Source organism: Lichenostomus cassidix, chromosome 11 (assembly GCF_008360975.1).
Source record: "Lichenostomus cassidix isolate B80296 chromosome 11, HeHo_3.0, whole genome shotgun sequence".
Lineage (NCBI taxonomy): Eukaryota > Metazoa > Chordata > Aves > Passeriformes > Meliphagidae > Lichenostomus > Lichenostomus cassidix.
Genome location: NC_139492.1, coordinates 7530206 through 7548564, shown reverse-complemented (window position 1 = coordinate 7548564; position 18359 = coordinate 7530206). Strand labels below are relative to the sequence as shown.

The 18359-nt window shown below is 48.2% G+C and overlaps 1 long non-coding RNA gene across 2 annotated transcripts; it reads right to left on the bottom strand.

Annotated features, from left to right (window-relative positions):
* Positions 1–184: 184 nt before the first annotated feature.
* Positions 185–17024, bottom strand: LOC146432201 (uncharacterized). Of its 2 annotated transcripts, none has more exons than XR_014854496.1 (5): positions 16824–17024; positions 13225–13461; positions 12503–12610; positions 10657–10911; positions 185–366 (listed from the first exon to the last, which is right to left on the bottom strand). It is a non-coding gene; the product is annotated as an uncharacterized LOC146432201 (long non-coding RNA). The 2 variants fall into 2 exon arrangements; XR_014854495.1 differs by lacking the exon at positions 16824–17024 and adding an exon at positions 15687–15780.
* Positions 17025–18359: the final 1335 nt, after the last annotated feature.

Genomic DNA, 18359 nt, shown 5'->3' with positions numbered 1-18359 from the left:
GGACTGTTGAGCTTGGAAAAGGTTTTGGGGTGACCTAATTGCAGCCTTCCAGTAGTGAAGGAAACTTACAGGAAAGATGGGGCAAGACAATTTACAAGAGCATGTAGTGACAGGGTAAGGGGGAAGGCTTCAAACTGAAAGGGAGTAGGTTTAGATATTAGGAAAAAATTCTTCCCTATCCTGCCTAAGGTGCATGCTTGGCTCAAGATGATACATTTATTTATTAAGCTGCTGGACTCTGCACAGTTCATCTCAGAGGGTCTTCTTGGCTATCTCTAGGCAGCTCTCATGGTTGTTGAGCCTCTGAACTTGAAGCATGATCAAAGGTGTTGTTTTCTCCTTGGTTTTCTAGGCTGCAGGATGTGTCTGAAAAAATCCAGGTTGGGCTGGTTTGACTTGTTACAAAGGTGATTATGGGGCTCTCAACATTCCACTAATTTTTCCTAAGCTGTTCACAGCACATCCCTGGACATGCTCAATGCCAGGTTGGATGGGGCTCTGAGCAACCTGGTCTAATTGAAAGTGTCCCTTCCCATGGCAGGGGGATTGGAAGTGGATGGTCTTCAAGGTCTCCTTCCAAAACCCAAACCAATCTACAATTCTGTGACCTCCTTGCATGCAAAAGTCACCCAGTGGGTGCTTGCAGGGCATCCAGCAAACACCCCACACTGGCTCACCACCCACCCAGTTACAGTTCCTGCTCTCCTCAATAGCCCCCTTTCCTTTCTATGCTGCAGCCTATTTATTCTGCACTCAAATGTCCGAAATGCTGCATCCCAATAGCCAGAAAAGGCACTTGTGAGTCATGTGTTCTTACAATTGTAATAATCTCTGCCTCAAATTATTATTGGTTGGATTTGTACAAAGAACAACAAACAAAAAATTGCAAATGAAAATCCATACATTAAGAGAAACAGGTGATACCAGGGCCAGTGCCAGCAAACCCTTTCTTGGAAGCTGAGGGGAAAGAACCCATGTGAAAATCCCAAATAGCCAGCCTACCTGCAGGTAAGGAGGGACTCACTTGTTTCTAGGATATCCTGTGAAATCTGAGGGCTGGTTTTAAAAGAAACCTCAGGAACAGAGATACTTTGCACTTCACAGGAAAACACTCCAGGCCAAGGCTGGGAATGCAGGGAGGAAGGCAAGGAGCAGAGAGCATCGCCTCCACCTGCAGAGAGGACCCATCCCAAAGAAGAGGGGCCAAAGGGCTGTGGAAGTGCTTCCACCAGCACTGTGGAGCTGAGACAGCCTCCTGACAGAAGCAGGTCAGCCTGGAGCTGGAGGGACTGACAAAAGTGTCAACCCCTCTGGGTCCCTGTCACCCAACTCAGCCACACCTTACACAAGACAAAATGCATCCAGGAATTAATGTGGAGATTTAATGGGAGCGCAGGTGGATTGAAACCAGGGAGAGAGGAATCTTTCCTATGAGGGCCAGGACAACCCCCTGACACTTACTCCTTCCAGCTTCTGAAATGTTAAAAAAAAGTCTCAGCCTGTGTGTTGGTTTCTGAGCCTGCTCGGGACACAGCTGTACACCACTTCCCACACCCACCTCCCAAAATAGAGCAGATAGAAATCACACTGCTTCTGCAAACCACATGTGAAGACTCACATGGGATGACATGACTCTGCCAGCTCAGGCTGTGTAAGAGTCACCAACATCAGGACAGGGAGGTAATGACACTGCCTGAGGTCCCTGCCAGCACCAGGGACATGCACCAGAAGCCACCACTCCCCCTCCATTAAATGCAAGAGTTTGATAGAATGTCCTGAGTTGGAAAGTACCCACAAGAATCATCAAGGCCAACTCCTGGACACCCAACAGTGCCAAGACTGCTTCTCTAGAGCATGGTGTGACACCACATGTGCAGCATCCTTGGCCAGGCACCCAGGGACCACACACGGGGCCAGGGTGCTGGGTAAAAACCAACCTCCCAACAAAGCCCCAACTCTTTCCAGGTGATCCCAGGACAAAGCACCAGACACCACACACCCAGGAGGTATTTAAATGGCCTTACATGATGCACTTTGAATTTCTCCTCCAGGCAATCAGATGCAGATTGAAAGGGCACTTTGGAGCAAGCCATAGACAGCTCAAGAGAGTTTGCAAGATCTGATTTTTGGGTTCACTGAAAGTCCTCAGCTCCTGCTGAAACCCACAGACCTGAACTGTACCATCACTTTCAACAAGTCAGAGGAGGGTCTGAGGCCCCTCAGGCTTCATCCAACATGCCTCATGCCTCTCCCACAGTATTCCTATGGGATGTAGCTCATCTGATTTTTTGGGGTGCAGGTGCTAAAGCTCCTCAGCCACTTGGTCCAAGGTGAGCTGGACCAGGGCCAGCCACAATCAGCACTGCAGGCTAGCAGAGCAGGTCCTTGTACAGATCATCTTCAGGCAGCAGTACTTCTCTCTCTTGACAAGTTATGGCCCTGAAAGTAGTCTCCACTGATTTTACTGTGGTTATTCTGACTTGCACTGATTTTACAGATGACAGAAGCCATTAAGTCTTCTCCTTCCTCATGCTTCACACAGCAGCCAGGGCATTTATAAGCATCAGGTGAGTTCGTGATTCTCTATGAGACAGAAAAATGCTTCTCTATCAGACTGGAGCCAAAGGTCCTTCTGAATAAATCAGTAGCTCTAACAATAAATACAATTTGTAGTCTTTGTTCAAAATTAAACAAGCCCCGACAGCTGTAATTTGGAGGTGCTATTTAAAGCAATCTGCACCAACTACCATCTTACCAGCCACTTCAAAAATCAGCTCTGCAAACAGATGACTACTGGCTCCTGTAATGGAGAGCAAAGGAGGAGAGATGTGTTCCAGCTGTCCGTGTGTCCAGGATCTGAATACCCACCGTTTTCAGATGTCTTCATGGGGGCAAGTGCTGAGAGCTTGGAAGCACAAAGAGTATGGCTGCAGGGGTTAACAATATTAGGAAGCAGTGGGAAGCCAAAAACTAGTTGGGCATAACCACCTGAGAGCAGCAGGGGCTCCTGGTTGGATCTGACAGGAAAGCAGAAAGCTTCCAGCCATAGAAAGAGAGAGATTCTCAATCTGTCCTCTTCTTAGGGCAAAGGCTGCAGGAGAGGGAAGCTGGATCTCAAAAGCTGAATCCTGAGGACACGCTCACAGCATGGCTGGTGGGCTCCCTGCCTGCCAGCATTGCTGTCTTTCCACAGGGCCAAGAGCAGGGCAAGGAAAAGGAGGGAGGTGGAATGATGGAGCACATCCTGAAGTCCTCACCTAAAAGAAAACATTTCTGCTCATCTGAACCACTTCTGGCAAACCCCAGAAGGTGTCTCCACCGGCCTGTGCCGATGCGGCACATCCCGGGCAGGCAGCAAAGCCCCAGCCCAGCAAATGGGATTCTGCAGCAGGTCACCATGGGGCAAGGAAGGGGAAGGTAAAGCTGCAACGATAATGAGCACAAAATGAAAAGCAAACCAAAAAAATCTCCAGTTTAATATAATTCCTAGGGTCGAATCCCAAAATAAATCAGACAGACACTGAAGCTCTCCCCTGCTGAGTATGCCAGCATCACCATCCATCTCCTGCCCAGAAGAAGCAGGGATCCTCACTCTGGCAGAAATCAGAGTAAGGATGTGGGGAGCTTTTACCCCATGTAAAAGCCAAGTTAATGTTGCTGCTGAGTTACTATTAAAGGTCACTTACATGGTACATCAGAATTCCTCCCTGCTTTACCTAGAGCAAGGCAGGCATACTCCCCAGAAATGTGCTCACAGTCCAGTGGTCCCACAGAGCTCCTGGAGATGGGACAAGGGATGACCAGACAGGATTGACCTGGTCCAAGTGACAGTGGGGACAGCTGGGGCAAGGGGGTGGTGATGGAAGCCAGCAGGCAGGAAAGAGGTGACAGTTACCAGTGAGAGGGAACATGCAAAGCAAGCTCCCAGCTGGAAAGGTTTCCTGTGGAGGAGAAGGATGACTCTCTCGAGGGCAGAGACACTGAGAAGGCAGCTTTGAGTCAGGCACTGCTGAAAATGCATGGCATGGCAGCTGGGCCCAGAGGACCCCTGGGGTGCCTGACCCCCTGGAACTCCTGCCTCCCTCTGCTACATGAAGCACACAGTGGAGAGTAAATCAGTCCTTCTTGCAGCATCCCACACCACTGATTCTGGGATGGGCATCTCTTTGGGCTGCTCTGCTCTTTGTGAATGCCATTCAATCTCCCTGGAAGCTGAAGTCTTCCCTCACTTTTCTCCTGGCTGCCTCCCTGTCCCAGCCAGGGGTACAGATAAAAGGTGACACATCACTAACATCCCAAAGTCATCACACCTTAACCCAACTGCTACTGGTTCTCTGAGTTGGCAAAGACAATACACAGCAATGTGTCAGGGTTCAAGGAGCATCTGGACAATGCTCCTCATCATAAGAGTTAGTTTTAGGTTGTGCTGCCTGTCTAGGAAGCACCTTGGGCTAGAAGAAATCAGCACAAAAATCCCCAGTGCAGACTTAGACTGAAAAACGTGTAAAGTTTTGGCACCTGGATTCACTACAAGGGGCTTGAGCCTCTCCTTCTAAGACTTGAAAGATTGCTCAGCTACCCTCTTAAGACAGGGAGGCAGTACCAGGAAAGAGTACTGGTATAGTAGAAACAGCACTTATGGGCAGAGCAGTGCCAGGGGTCAGATGGATTTTCTCTTAGGAAAGCTGTTTGATGCACAGCTCACAGGAATCAGGGTGAGAAAAGATGGAGAAATTGAGAGAAATGAGGTCTGGGAGATTATGTCACCTTACCTATCACTGCTACATGCAGTGATGGCTGTTCCCCCCAACAAACCAAGAAGAAGCATCAACGATTTGTTTCATAAACACTAAAGCTCTGTAGAAACAGGCCTTGAGCCTCCTGCACCTTCTGCCCAGAGGAAATCCACACAGAAGCCATCCAGGCAGCACTGGTGGAATGGCTTGGATAGGGAGAGGGATGCCCTTTGCAGAGCCCGTGTACCTTGGGCTCCCACTGTGAGCCTTGGCTGATGAAGATGTGCAGAAAGCAAGGGCAGAAGCTGGCTGCTCCCCAAATTCGCAGCTGAACAGTGCTGGCAGAGCAAGAAGAAGTCACCTTCCAGTCAGTGTCTGCTGACTGGCTCTAAAATCAGAAGGCAACCACCACCCAACCCCCCCAGCCTGATCCAGGCATGGATGACACATGAACATCTCCCAGGCTTGGTCCTGATGGCACAGTACAAAGCCAGGGAGACAGTCAAACACCTAACAGCACAGGCAATGCTTTCTCCTTCGCTTTGTGTACCCTAAATTCACCCCTCCAAAACCTAGAGGCTGCTCCCTAGTCCACTGAGGAATGACTCCTTGGCAAGCTCCTTATTTACTTTTCATTCTGTCTGAATGAAGCAAGTAGCAAATTTCCAAGTCTCTCTTGCTTCAGCTCCCCAGTGCCTCTGCCTGTGAGTAGAGAGACTTTCTACAAGCTGTCCATGGCAGCCACATGGCCACCCCAGAGGTGATCCCCAACCAGCACTTGCTCCAAGAGCCTCCAACTCTGAGAAATAATAAACCACTTTTTTGTTACACCCAGTTCTGCTGCTGCCAAACTTCCTGCAGCTGAAGGACACATCCAGCAGCACCTTCCCCTCACAACTCAGCTCTCCTTTTCTAAGCTACCCAGGGGATTTAAGAAGAGAAATAGCATGTGAGGGGGTACTGTGAAAGCCCCATACATAGGGCCCTAAGGAGCTGAGAGCACCAGGGGGCAAGAAGGACGTATGCGCTACTGTCACCCATCTGACACTCTCCAGCACCAGGGGCATGGGGATAAATGCATTTCTGATGGATGTTCCCAATGTTCCTGCCTCTCCCTGCCAGTGGCTGACAGAGCGTTGCTGTCAGATTTCTGCCTTGCACTCTTTTTCACTGTCTGCATTTTCCATTTCTTCCTAGTTATAAAAACAACAAAGCAAAACCCCATCAACTCTAACACAGAATTGGGTTTTTTTGGTCAGCACCAAGGCTGGGATCTGGCTCGCAGGCTCCCTGCAGTTACACCTGCCTGGGGACATGCAATAAAAGAGGACAGAGGCAGGAGAAATCACTAATGCTCTCAGAAGACCCACCTGGGAGGAGAAAGGCTCCTGTTCAAAACAAACAAGAAAATCCTGAATGAAAAGAATAATTTTCTACATGTTTAGCTCAACAAATCCTTTCCCCAAAGAATCTACTGGCAATTTGTTACCCTGGATCTGTAGCCAAGAAGTTCTCACTGTCCAGAGATGTCAGATCAACACATGAAGGTGGTTTGACATGTGCCACGAAGGTGCAGGGCTCCCTGCTGATGCATCCTGGCACATGGACTGCTCGGTGCCTCTTAGCTCTGTCCCAGGGAGGGAACACATCTCACATGGAGGAGACAATGAGGTGATGCAGGAACAGCAGTGATCAATGCAAACGACAAGGCATGGGTCCTGAATAAAGGATGAAAGCTCTAGAGAACAGCTACATTTGGGGATGAGCCTTTGGCAGCCTCTGTCACATGTCTCTAAGAATATCCTTGTATGTCCTTTGTATTGAATATCTTCCTTTTGAGGGGATACCCGAGGAAAGCTGAGGAGCTGGTCACTGCTTTTAGAAAGGGGACAAATTAGTCTTTCAAGAAGAAACCTTGAAGGTAAAAAATAGGATAAAATGTTTGAATTGGATTCCAGGTTTAGTATCTCCTGTGGGGAGATTGTGCAGGTCTATTCTAATGTTACAGAAAACCTCTTGGTTAAGACTTTCTGCAAAGTCTTAACTCAACTTTGAGCTATCAAAGATCCAAGGGGTGAAGAGAGCCTGTTTTTTTCAGTCTGTCTCTAACCGTGTAGGTACAGACAAAGAGTAACCATGAGAGATTCATTGCTCCACAGTGTCAAAGAAGGGGCATGGATTGGCATGATTGAGCATGTCCAACCCCACAGCCACAGCTGGACTGTGCTGCTTCTACCATTGCTCTGATCAAAGCAGCAGCAGAGACCAGAGAATGAGAAGAAAAAAAAAAAAAACAATTGGAAGAAAAAACGATCTAGGCACACAAGGGTCTTGTCCAGGCAGAAAAATATTTTTCTCTCCTGGTCAAAATAAATGTGTGTGTTTGATGGATACTGGGAGGCTCTGCTGATGGGCTCCATCAAGGTTAGATGTATGGATGCTTATATTCTACTGATCTCACCTTCCTGAGTCTTCATACTTGATTCCCTTGGTATCAGACTGAATTAGTTTAATCTGATCACTTAGAATACCAACAGTGCTTAATGTGGATCAGAAATAATATCTGACATGCTGCCCTTCTGCCGGGCTCTTGATGAGCAATTTGAGGTGTTAATAGCTTGGAGACCATCTTCATTTGCAGCTCTGCCATGCAGAATCACATGGTGGCTGCTGAGGGACCCAGAGCAAATACATTACTGCTTAATTAACATGCAGAGCAGAACAGGGAGCTGTCATAGCATCCACAGCAGGAAAGAGCCAGCACGGGGGCCATGCCAAAGCCTTTGGAGCAGAGGCTGCTCTCCTGCCACACGCTTGGGACCCTCAGCTGCCACCAACTCACCAGGCTCAGGTGACTCAGCATCAGGAGGAGCAAGTGCCTGCAGGCTCACGTCCAGCAAAGCCAATTGAGGGGGAGATGGGGTGATTAAAAGCTGAGCACTGATTCAGCATTCCCATTTCCAAAAACCTCAATTGGTTCTAAAGAAATGGGAGTAAAGAGAAACAGGCAAGCAGCCAACAAGTGGCCCCAGAGGAAATTAATTCCTCGCGGACTTCACTGGAATGTGCTTGTTTCTCTGTTATTATAAAATATATGCATTGTTCTAGCATCAAAATTAGATTTCCCCTTTAGCTTGTAATTAAACCCTAATTTAATTTGGCAGAAGATGAGAGGGGCCTCCAAGCAGAGCTAACAGCACTACTCTTTTTTCTCCAGCTCCCTCCACTTGCTTTTGCTGACATTCCTCTGCATCCCAGGGTCTGCTCATGAAGGTGCTGTACATCAAGAAGGGCCTCACAAAAAACTTGTTGGGATTTGATAAGACCCAGCTGGAAATGAGCTGTCCCAGTACCCATGGCTTCTTCCCTAAGCCCTCATGAGAGCCGTAGCTGATTTACAGCTCCCAAGGGGCTGTGTCCTCTGAACAAAACTGTTTCTGGATGCACTCTGCACTTTGTAACAGCAGCACTTCAGTGCCCAGTGGTTAACTTGGCTTGGTTTCCTGGGGCATTATGGAAAAACCGTTCACTTCTGTCATGAAAAGTGCCCAGCCCAGACTTCTGCTCTCTGCAAAGAGGTCACAGCAGGAGGAATTGCCACAAATGTGTTTATAGATGTGCCCCAGCATGCCTGCAGGACTGCTCTTGGGCTTGGAAAGCACATCCCAGGCTGGATGACCCTGTTTCCAGGGGTGTTCAGATGAGGCTTGTACTGCAGAGTCAGGACAGCATGGAGTTGCTACAGAAACTGGATACAAGGAAAAACAACCTCAAGTGGTCATAGACCTCCTTCACTTTCTGATGCATTTCACATTTTTCAATCCTCAAAGCACACACAACCCTGACAGACACGTCAGTAACATTTTCAGTGTGTATCCCACTTGGATTTGCATGCCTGGCTTCTCCCATGCCTTTACTACAGTGACCTTCACTCCACAAAAAGTGCAGAACCACTTTCAAGGCTTCCCTCTCTTGATGTCCAGACAAGGTAACTGACCCTGTGAAATATTGGGGGGACCTTTCTGACAGCTGCTTCTCCTCTGGGAAGAGGCAGACTTCACGCTAATGCTTTCAGTTCCCTTAGGCAGAGTGCTCGGCATGAGATAATCTGGGAGACAGTAGCTGCTGTTAGATAGAGCAAAGCAGAAAAATGAAGATGATAGTTTAGCCTGTCTAAATGACTACGGAGACAGGGCAACATTAGGTAGCCAACTGGAAGTTATTGAGATGTGCAACAGCTGAGCTGGGGCTTTCCAAGGACAAAGGCTTAGATGAAGCAGATTCTGTGTCATCAAGTCAGCAGTCATGATTTCCTTGTTTCTGTAAAATAAGGTGATCTTGTAAGCATAATGCTTACAGGAATTTGTAAAAACGAATTAAAAAAAAAGAAAAAAAAAACCATATATTGCAGGAAAGAGGGGATAGAAGGGTCAGTGCCAGCAAGCCCTCTCTTAGAAGTGGAGGGGAAAGAATCCATGCAAAAACCCCAAATAACCAGCTTGCCTTCAGGTAAGGAAGGGATCACTTGTTCCTAGGATGCCCTGTGGCCTTCTAGGGCTGGTTTTAAAGGAAACTTCCTCAGGAACAGAGATGTCTTGCACTTCACAGGAAAACACTCTGCTTAAGCAGGATACTCAAGACCTTCTCCTGATTCCTCATGGTTTTGCTTCCCCAAATGCCTCCTTTTATTTCTCACTCCTCCCTCTGATACAACACCACAACCCAAGTCCTTTCAGAGCCTACAGATGCAATGCAGGGAGCTGGGCTGCTGACCAGCCTGAAGATTATGAATCTCTCTGGACACAAGGAAAGTGGAATGCCCACTCCCAGGGGAGTCAGGCTCTGACTGAAGAAGCCAGGTAGCCACAGCTGAACTCACAGATGCCCTTTGGGATTTCCAGACAAGACAGTCTCACCAGTGTCCTGATCACTATTTCCCTCTCCTGCAAAACCTTGGGGCTCAGAACTGTGCCGGGACAGTCCCACTGCAGGTGATTGAGCAAGACTTCCTCAAGCTACCACTGAGGCAGCCCTTTCTCAGAAGACCAGTATCAGCAGGAGCTTCATGGAGACACACTTCACATATACTTCCACATGTGCCCAGTGGTCCTGGAGCCAGGGAATGCACTCCAGGGTTAGGTGGCATTTTCTCTGTAGAGTTGCATTTCCCCTGGGAAGAAAGGCACAGAGAGAACATCCATGACCCTGCTAAAATCTCCTCCTCTGAGCTGCTCTCCAAGGGTGCTGCAAAACCTGGCTGCCCTTGGGACGCCAGGGATGGCTGAGAGACTGGGGTGAGCGGTTATGGAAATATTGACAAAAGTTAAGTTGTCAATTATAATGATCCCTGGGAACAGTTTCCCACGTGGATGGACATCACACTGATCATTAGAGCACACTGATCATTGCACAGTGTTTTCCCCTTCCAGGACTCAGGGTGAGACCAGCCCTCTGCTCATGTTTGTTTGTGGACGAAAAGCAATGCTGCTTCCAGACACTCCCACCCTTCACAGGACTTTTGTTTTACTCCTTGCTTCTCCTGAATAAAGCACTTGGGATTTGCTTAATTTACTTCCTGCCTGGGCTTCTAGTCTGAGTGTAACTTACTTTCCCTATCCTTCCTTTCTGCCTCAGCACACAACACTGGTAACCTCCTGTTTGCCCCAAAGGAGCAATATTTCCGTCAGCCTGTATTTTGGGATCAGCACTGGGTTTTGGTAGCTATGGAAACACAAAAAATCCTTAGCAACGATGGTGGCCAGCAAGGAAAGCAACTGGTGCTGCCATGGAAACTTGTGGCCTTAAAACAGTTTCTTGAAGTCACTCGCTTCTTTTCCCAGGCAAACATCAAGGGGCTGCACAAGAAGCCCCAGTGGAAGGGATCTGATAGGGAAGGGTCAGCCCTAGGCAGGGGCCTCACCTGGGCAGTGCTGGAGCATCCTTCCAGCACCATCTCCGCAGTCTCGCCCGGCTTCAGGTCCAGCTGCAGTGGCTGCAGCTTAAACACAGGGCTGCCAGGTCTGGGGATCTGGGAAGAATCTTTACTCTTGCTGACACTGAGAGCAGGGAGACAATGATGCTGCTGAAATATGTTGAAACCTTCTGTGGTCCAGTACAGCTGATGTTTTTTCGTCCTTTGTTTGTCACTTTGAACTCGTAACGGCAGGGAGTGAAGCTAGAAGAGAAGCAGAGATGGAAAATGTCATGGGAGCTGCTATTTCTCTGTGATCACTCAGCTTCAGCACTCTGGTGACATTCCCTGACTGCACACTCTGAAATAAAACTTGCACCCAAAAGGCTGCCCAAGCTCAAAGCTTAAACCACAGCCAGGTCTTGGTTGCCCCAGAGTTTATCACCACCCAGCAGCTGCTCTGTTTGCATACAGCCAGGAAGAGCTTCTTGAAAAGCACCTCCTCAGTTGCTGCCTCATCTCAGAGCATCACCAGCCTTTGCTGCTTAACACTCTGAGGGTTTTACCAAGGTGCTTCCTGCAGGTCTCACCGTATCAGACACTGAGCTAGCCTGTCTTGGCTGCAGGCAGAGGGAGGAACAGCTTCACTGCCGTTTCACCTTTCCCTTAGGAGCTACTGCCTCAGGTGGCTTCCTCTGAGGGTGCTACTGAGGAGCTGCAGGGTATAGAGACTCAGCTGGTGATCTGAGCACCACTTGTCCCACTGGTGGGGCCCCTGCCATGGCACACCCTCATCTCCCCTGCTCTTAAAGGGCATCCAACCCTAATCACTCCCAACACGTCACCCTTTGCCAGAATAGTGCAGCTACGTTTGTGTTTTATAAAGAGAAATGCACTGTGAGAACACAGGGTCAATAGAAGTTTCCCCAATACGAAGACAGCAGCAAGACCAGTCTGGCTGCTGAGGGAATGGAGTGACAACAAGAGATTAATAACTCCAGCTAGACAGGAAACAAAATGAATGTTCAATGGAAATTGATTCCTTCATGTAAAGAAACCCTAACTGCAGGCTAGTCTGGAGCTGTTACTTTACTCTCAATAAATCTGAGCATGACCAGGAAACAAATTGTTCCTGGAGCAGTTACGGGTTTTTTGAAAGGCACAGAAAATGTGGCTGTCTGCTGCCAGCAGAAGTGATGGTATAGAAGTTGCTCCAGAACAGACTTTTAACAACTGATATGCACCAGCTTAGCATAAAACAGTTTATGTTGAAGACAGCAATAGATGAAAGCTTGTAGAAGCTCGGGATAGGTGCAGAATTTGTAGCTCTAAGAACACCCAGTGTTTCCTGGGTCCCATCTCAGCTCACCCAGTAGTAGCTCTGCAGCTGACAGCCCTGGCAACAACCCTAAACCAGGCTGGTGAGCACAGATGGGAAGGGACAGGCTATGATGACACCAGGCTCATCGACACTGTCTGCTCTGTTGTGTAGCCAGTTGCAGCCAGGCTGCACAGAGCACAGGACATACTGGACTAGGATCCACCTCCCTGCAATGTCCTTGCTTATGTAGATGGCTGGTGGATATATATGTAAACCCCTGAAATCTATCCTAAATTCTCAAAATAGGATTAACTTACTCTTTCTACCCAAAAATTTAGGTATTGGGAACACTGCGGACCCTCTTTGCAGGCAGGGAGAAGAACAGGCACCTCAAGAAAATAATTCTCATCCCAAGAACTCTCCAGCAGAAGGCAAAGAGCACTCTGATAAGGCTCCTCTTTCCCCCATTGACAAGAGCATGTCTGATTTCAGACACAGGTGTTAGGATCTGTGAAGGCCCTCCTTTGAGCTCACCTCAGTTCACATTGTCAGTGCATCCTGCCCAGCCTCAGTAGGCTTTCCTCTCCCTTTCAGAGCTGGTCCTGCAGCCACCATGGCTTGTCTGTGCTTCGGACTTCTTCTCTGGAAGAGATGGTGAGGGAGCAGGCAGAAGAAATGAGGAGAGAGCCACTAGGTCTGATCTGATAAAGCACAGCCTGGCAGGGCAGCTGGAGAAGAACAAACCAAGGAGGGCACTGGGCAAAGACAAATTCTGCTGTTCCTCCCAGACTCCCAGGCAGAGGGGAAGTAAAACAGCACCATTCATTTAGTCGAGGTGCTGCCAAGAAGCTACTGCCGAGGTTTGCACTGCTGTGAGATGATACTCCATAGGGAACACAAAAGCAAGCACTGTTATCGCGAAGAGAAATATGGTTATACTGGTAAAGTAGCATTTTCCAGCCAGACACTGCTGGGACATGCTGTTTTTCTCCAATTGTTACTTGATAAAGTGAGGAAATAAATGTATCAGAGCTAGAGATAATTCAGTAACAATTTAGCAACTGGTTTCCCTTTAGGCGGCTTCCAAGGGTATCTAACAACTCTCCAATGGCCATTACATGTTTCTGAGGGAATCTCTGGCTTCAGGGAAACAGAGCCAGGACTTTGTGCACTGAAGAAGATCTAGCCTGAAGGACTACAACACAACTGCTCCTTGCTGAGCCCACAGGAGAAGCAGCATCTGAGAGATCTCCTACCCGAAGTGGGGTTCCAACTTGAGCTCTGGAGCAAATGGTTTGTCGGTGACAATCGTGGTGCCAGTGCTCACAGCCTGGACAGGGATGAAGTTCATATAGCTGTTCTCAGTGAACACCTTCACCATGTCCTGGGATTTATCTGTGTCATCCAGGTTTGCTGTGACAATCACAGACACCTCAGAATAAGGGGCGACCACTCCTTTACTGGGTTCAACCCTCCAATGAGCATTTGCCAGCCTGTAAGACAAGCCAAACACAAACTTAGGATGGAAACCATGGACTCTGCTCTGCTGTGAGGTGCAGGAAACAGGAGGACTAGAGAGGATAAAAATCATAAAGGCTTCATTTCCCTAAATCTAAGTTACGGAGTCTGGCAACAGCAACTCTCCAAGAGCTTATACAACCTATATTTTACCCTCCTTTAACAGACTCACGTCATTAGCCCAGTTTTGCTCAACCCAAGGGATGCTCCTCCTCAGGAGAAGGTTATTCCCCCTCCAGTCTCTCTTTGGAGTGCTTGCCAAGGGAAGCTATTTACTCTCTTCTGGCTTCCTGACAGCTGAGCTGGGTCTGCACAAAGGCTCAAGGCCAGAGGAAGCCAGAGCTGCTCAAATCCCACCCCAGCAGCCACACGGCTGGAGAACACTGCTGAGAGCCTGAAGAATAACTCTGCAAAGCCAGCTGAGCAAAACCCAGCACCAAAGTCTTCTTTCCCAAGGGGCTGTCAGTGCTTCTCAACAGCCCCTGAAGGACTCAAGTTCTCGCTTCCCACTGATCATCGGATGCCAAGAGGTGCCCCAGTGCCCTCTGCTTTGGAAAAGTCAGCTCTGCATGGTTAGAGCAGGGCAGGAAAGCAGTAAGCAGAAAGAAACCTGCAAGATGTGCCATGTGGGCATGGCATGGCCCTCCTAAGCATTCTCATCCTCTGGTTTCTCATGGACCTCCCTCTGTGGATGGGGCAAGAGAGCTGGAAGTGCCCAGGGAAGAGAGTGAAGGCATTACACTGGGACAGCTGCACTGACACAACTCTGCAGGCCTGAGCCTGGTGTGAGCAGGTAAAACCCATCCTTTACATGCCAGACCCACCCAGCATTGCTCTCTGCAGAGGTGGAAAACAGAATTTTATAGTGGAGCCAGGAAAAGCTGTCCTGGCAATTCTCCACTTTGGGGTTACATTTATCCCTCAAACACCTAGAAATGCAGCAAGATGAGAATTCACCTCACTCCTCCTTGGCCCAGGAGGCTCAGCCTGGACTCTCACACAATGCCTGATGCTTTATCCACAAACAAGTCCACAATGTCAGGGTTGGCTTTAACCAGCTCCAGAAGTTCAACCCACCCAACATGGAGAAGAAAAAGACTCTTCTCAAGCCTATTTGCAAGCCTCTCACAAATCCCCTCTCTACTACCATTAGAATAATACTTTACTCATCACTGTATTCAAATTAAGGGACCAATTTTTCATCTGCCTACAATAATATAAATGCAGAGGAAATCTTTTGTCTTGAACAGAGTGAGTTCAGCTTTACAGCAGGGAGCTGAGGGCAAAGTGTGGCCCAGCAGATGCTGGGCAGTTCATGGCTGCAGAGTGTTTTCTGTCCCCACTGAAGATCCCTGCAAGTGAATACAACTTGTTCTGCTCCACAGGAGAGGAAAAATGAGACCAGGAAGAAAAGCAAACTGTTTTATACAATGATATCTCTCTCATTAACAGCCACCTTCTGTACTCATCATTCCTCTGCCTGCTTTCAATCAAAGAAATTGCTCTCAAAACCACAAGAATGGCTTCTGTACTTGACCATCTGGTACATGATTTCAGCTTGTGATTTTGGGACCAAAACAGTGTTCCTTCAGGAACATCCCAAGTAACCTGAGCTCCTACACCTGCCCCAAACCAGCACCAGTTATTTCTCACTGATGAGTGTGCATCCAGACTGACCATTTAATCTGAAAATTCAATCTGTAAAATTCCCTGCTAACTCCACCAACATTCCCACCACTTTCAAGACATAAAAGCAGTGATTTGTCATTGAGGAGAAAAAAAGTAAAAAAAGGGAGGATGCAATTAGGAACTAGAACATGATACAAAGCACCAAATGCAGTTTTTCCAGGCAGGATCCTTAAGGCATCTCCTGATTTAGGGCAACCAGACTGAGCTCACGACAACTCACAGCCCACCCCTCTGGAGGCAAACCTGAGCCTTGCTTTGAGATCAGCAATTAGGAACCACCTCACCCAACAAACGGGGACATCACACCCATGCTGCCCACAAAGGTTTAGACTGTGTCAGCTCTGAGACTTGGTCTCCATAATGGAAAGCCAGGGATACAGCCACACCTCACAGGGGTGTCCTGGCTCTGCAGCCCACAACCTGCTCTGCAGCCCACAACCTGCTCTGCAGTGGATATATGGCTTGGCTGGCCAGCTCTGTGAGGAGGAGACATCTCCCAGGGCCTGCTTACCAAGAGTCATTTGAACACAGATGGGGAGGAAAAACCAGGAGCAGGCATAGCCCAGAGCTTCTCCATGCCCCTGAACAGTGACCACTGCCAGCTCCAGCAGTGACTACAACACAGAGGCAGGAGCAGCACAAAAAGGACAGACACAGATCTCACAATCCCAAATGCTACCGAGGTCACCAGATGCAGACAACAGTCAGCAGCACAGTTAAAAGAAACAAAGACACAATAGCTGCTTTCAACTGAAGAGGCCTTAGGAATGAAATCAGATTAAGCAGGATGAATCTCCTATTACAGAACCATATTCCTGCCTGGTGCCCTTCTTATTGTTTCACTTATTCAAAAGGAAACAAGAAGTGGCTCAGGGGTGATGCAGGGAAGGGAGGAAGCAGCTCAGGAAAGGTAATGAGTTTTCTTAAAAAGTCCATGAACAGCATGAAAACACAGAGGCATCCTGGGTGCAGAATGATAATGGCCCTTCAATCAATCCACAATTGATTTCACATTTAAACTGTAGATCATCTCAGTAAAAAGCCTTTTGTAAGCCTGAGATGAAGAACTGGAATCTGCATTTCAAAGGAAATGCTCTGGATGCTCAGCCACCCGCTCTTGCAGCAGAGCTGGGCTTTTAGTGGGAAAGGAGCTGGACTGATGTAGGAGACACAAGTGCCTGAGGCAGACCTATTGCTAGGGCACCTGACCTGGCCAGCGATAATGAGGTGCCCTCACAGCACTAATTAACATCCCACACTAAATGTCAGGTGGGTAAATGATGCCCTTGCCTTGCAATAGGAACACATGCCCAGAGCAGCTATAGACTGATAATGGCTTAAGCTTCCTTCTCCTTCATCCCCTGGGCCCTTCTGGGACAAGGACTTTCATGGTGGTTCTCCTGGCAAGGATCAGGAAGATGGAGCAGACAAAACTACGAGGGACACCAGAAAATACTGAGTTTTATTCTTTTGGTCCTATTTGATCTCATGATGGCAAAACACTGCCTAAGGCACCAGCAGCCCTGGAGTTAACACCCTGAAGAGGCTGTTGTGGAGGAACACGAGTGACGGATGCTCTTATGTTCAAGTGCTCCATTTCAGCAACACACAAACCTCTCACACTGTGGAGCAAGCCCAGGGCACTCACCAAAGGGGATGTCACCGAACTGCAGGGCGGGCACATCGAAATGGAAAGTCGGTCCTATCACGAGGCCCCTGCGAGGACAAAGGCAGGGAGGCAGCGGCTTTGTTAAAGGGAATTGCAAAGCATTCGGGTGTCATTAGGGCTGCGGTGGACAAAAGTTGGTGTCAGAGCCACCCTGGGTTTCAAATGGACCAGCACCCTGTGGTCAGCACAGCACCCATGTGGACAGTAGGCAGCCAGAGCAAAGTGGTCAGCAGCTGATGGGGCTTAGGGCACCAGACCAGGCAGGACATGCCCCGAGTTGCTGCTGGTCCAATGGAGGATCCTAAACACATACCCAGAGATGCCTCAGTTTCCCCATGTGTACTGTGGTGGACACAGAGGTGTCCCTACAAAAGTGGACTCACTGTAACCAGCCTTCCTAGCCAGAGATTCCCTGCTTTGATACTTCTTATCTGGAACTGGTGTTTCCATGGAGGACCTTTCTCAGGAGATCTTGACACACACGATCATTACAGTCAGGTTTTTGAGACAAGAATCCAGGGGAGCCTCAATAATCCACTGCAGCAGATGAAAGGACCAGTTTGTCACCAGTGCACCAGCTGTCACAGCCAAGAGCAATGGCTTAAACCACCAAACACGGGTGTGTCCTTAATCCACCACACTGCCTCACATTCTGCAGACAGGCTCCAAACTGCAAAAGTCACCAACATCCACTGAAATCAGCACTTGAATCTGCACAAGACTCACAGATTTATTTAATGGTTGATGCCAATAAATGCCCACTCTGCCTTTTAGTTAAAAATCAGGGACCACAGTGAACTGTGCTATTTTATTCACAGGACTGCCATTGGCTCTGCTCTACACACTCGACAAGCAAAACCTGCCCTTGCTCAAGGAGAAAGCTGCTTATGCAATAACATCCCGTGATCAGTTTGGGGGAGGGACAGAGGAGAATAAATTATTTGATTGTGAAATGTTCCCTCTTCATTTAAAAGAAAGAAGAAAAAACAAAAGGCAGCACTTCCTTGCAAACAAAAAGCCAGCATAATTGTTTCTCTACTGAGGTCAGTCCTACTCACCACTCTTCTCCTGCAAAGTAATAACCTTCTTGTTATTTTTTATCCATTTCCCTTATCCTATTGGTAAAATCAACTGCAAATTCCTTTCATTTCTTTACTGCCTTGATCCAGTGCCTCCCAACAGCAGCAGCCCAGACACAGCCAGCTCCAAAGCTCCAGAGTATCACCTTTCCTGCCTACCTCACATTATCCCACCAGCCCATGGCTCAGATGTGCTGGGACAAACCCTCACTTGAGGATCCTGAACTCAGGTTTACCTGCAGTCTAGCTGCTTAGCACAGCACTAACAGCATCATTTACTCATTTCACCTTTTCTCATGTAATGAAAATAATAAATTGATAGAGAGAAACAACAAGGTATCAGCATCAAAAATGCACAGAGAGCGCAATCTTTTGGTAAGAAAGCAACTCAGTGTGTCCTTCCCCTGCTACAAACAAGCTTTTGAAAGTGTCTGGC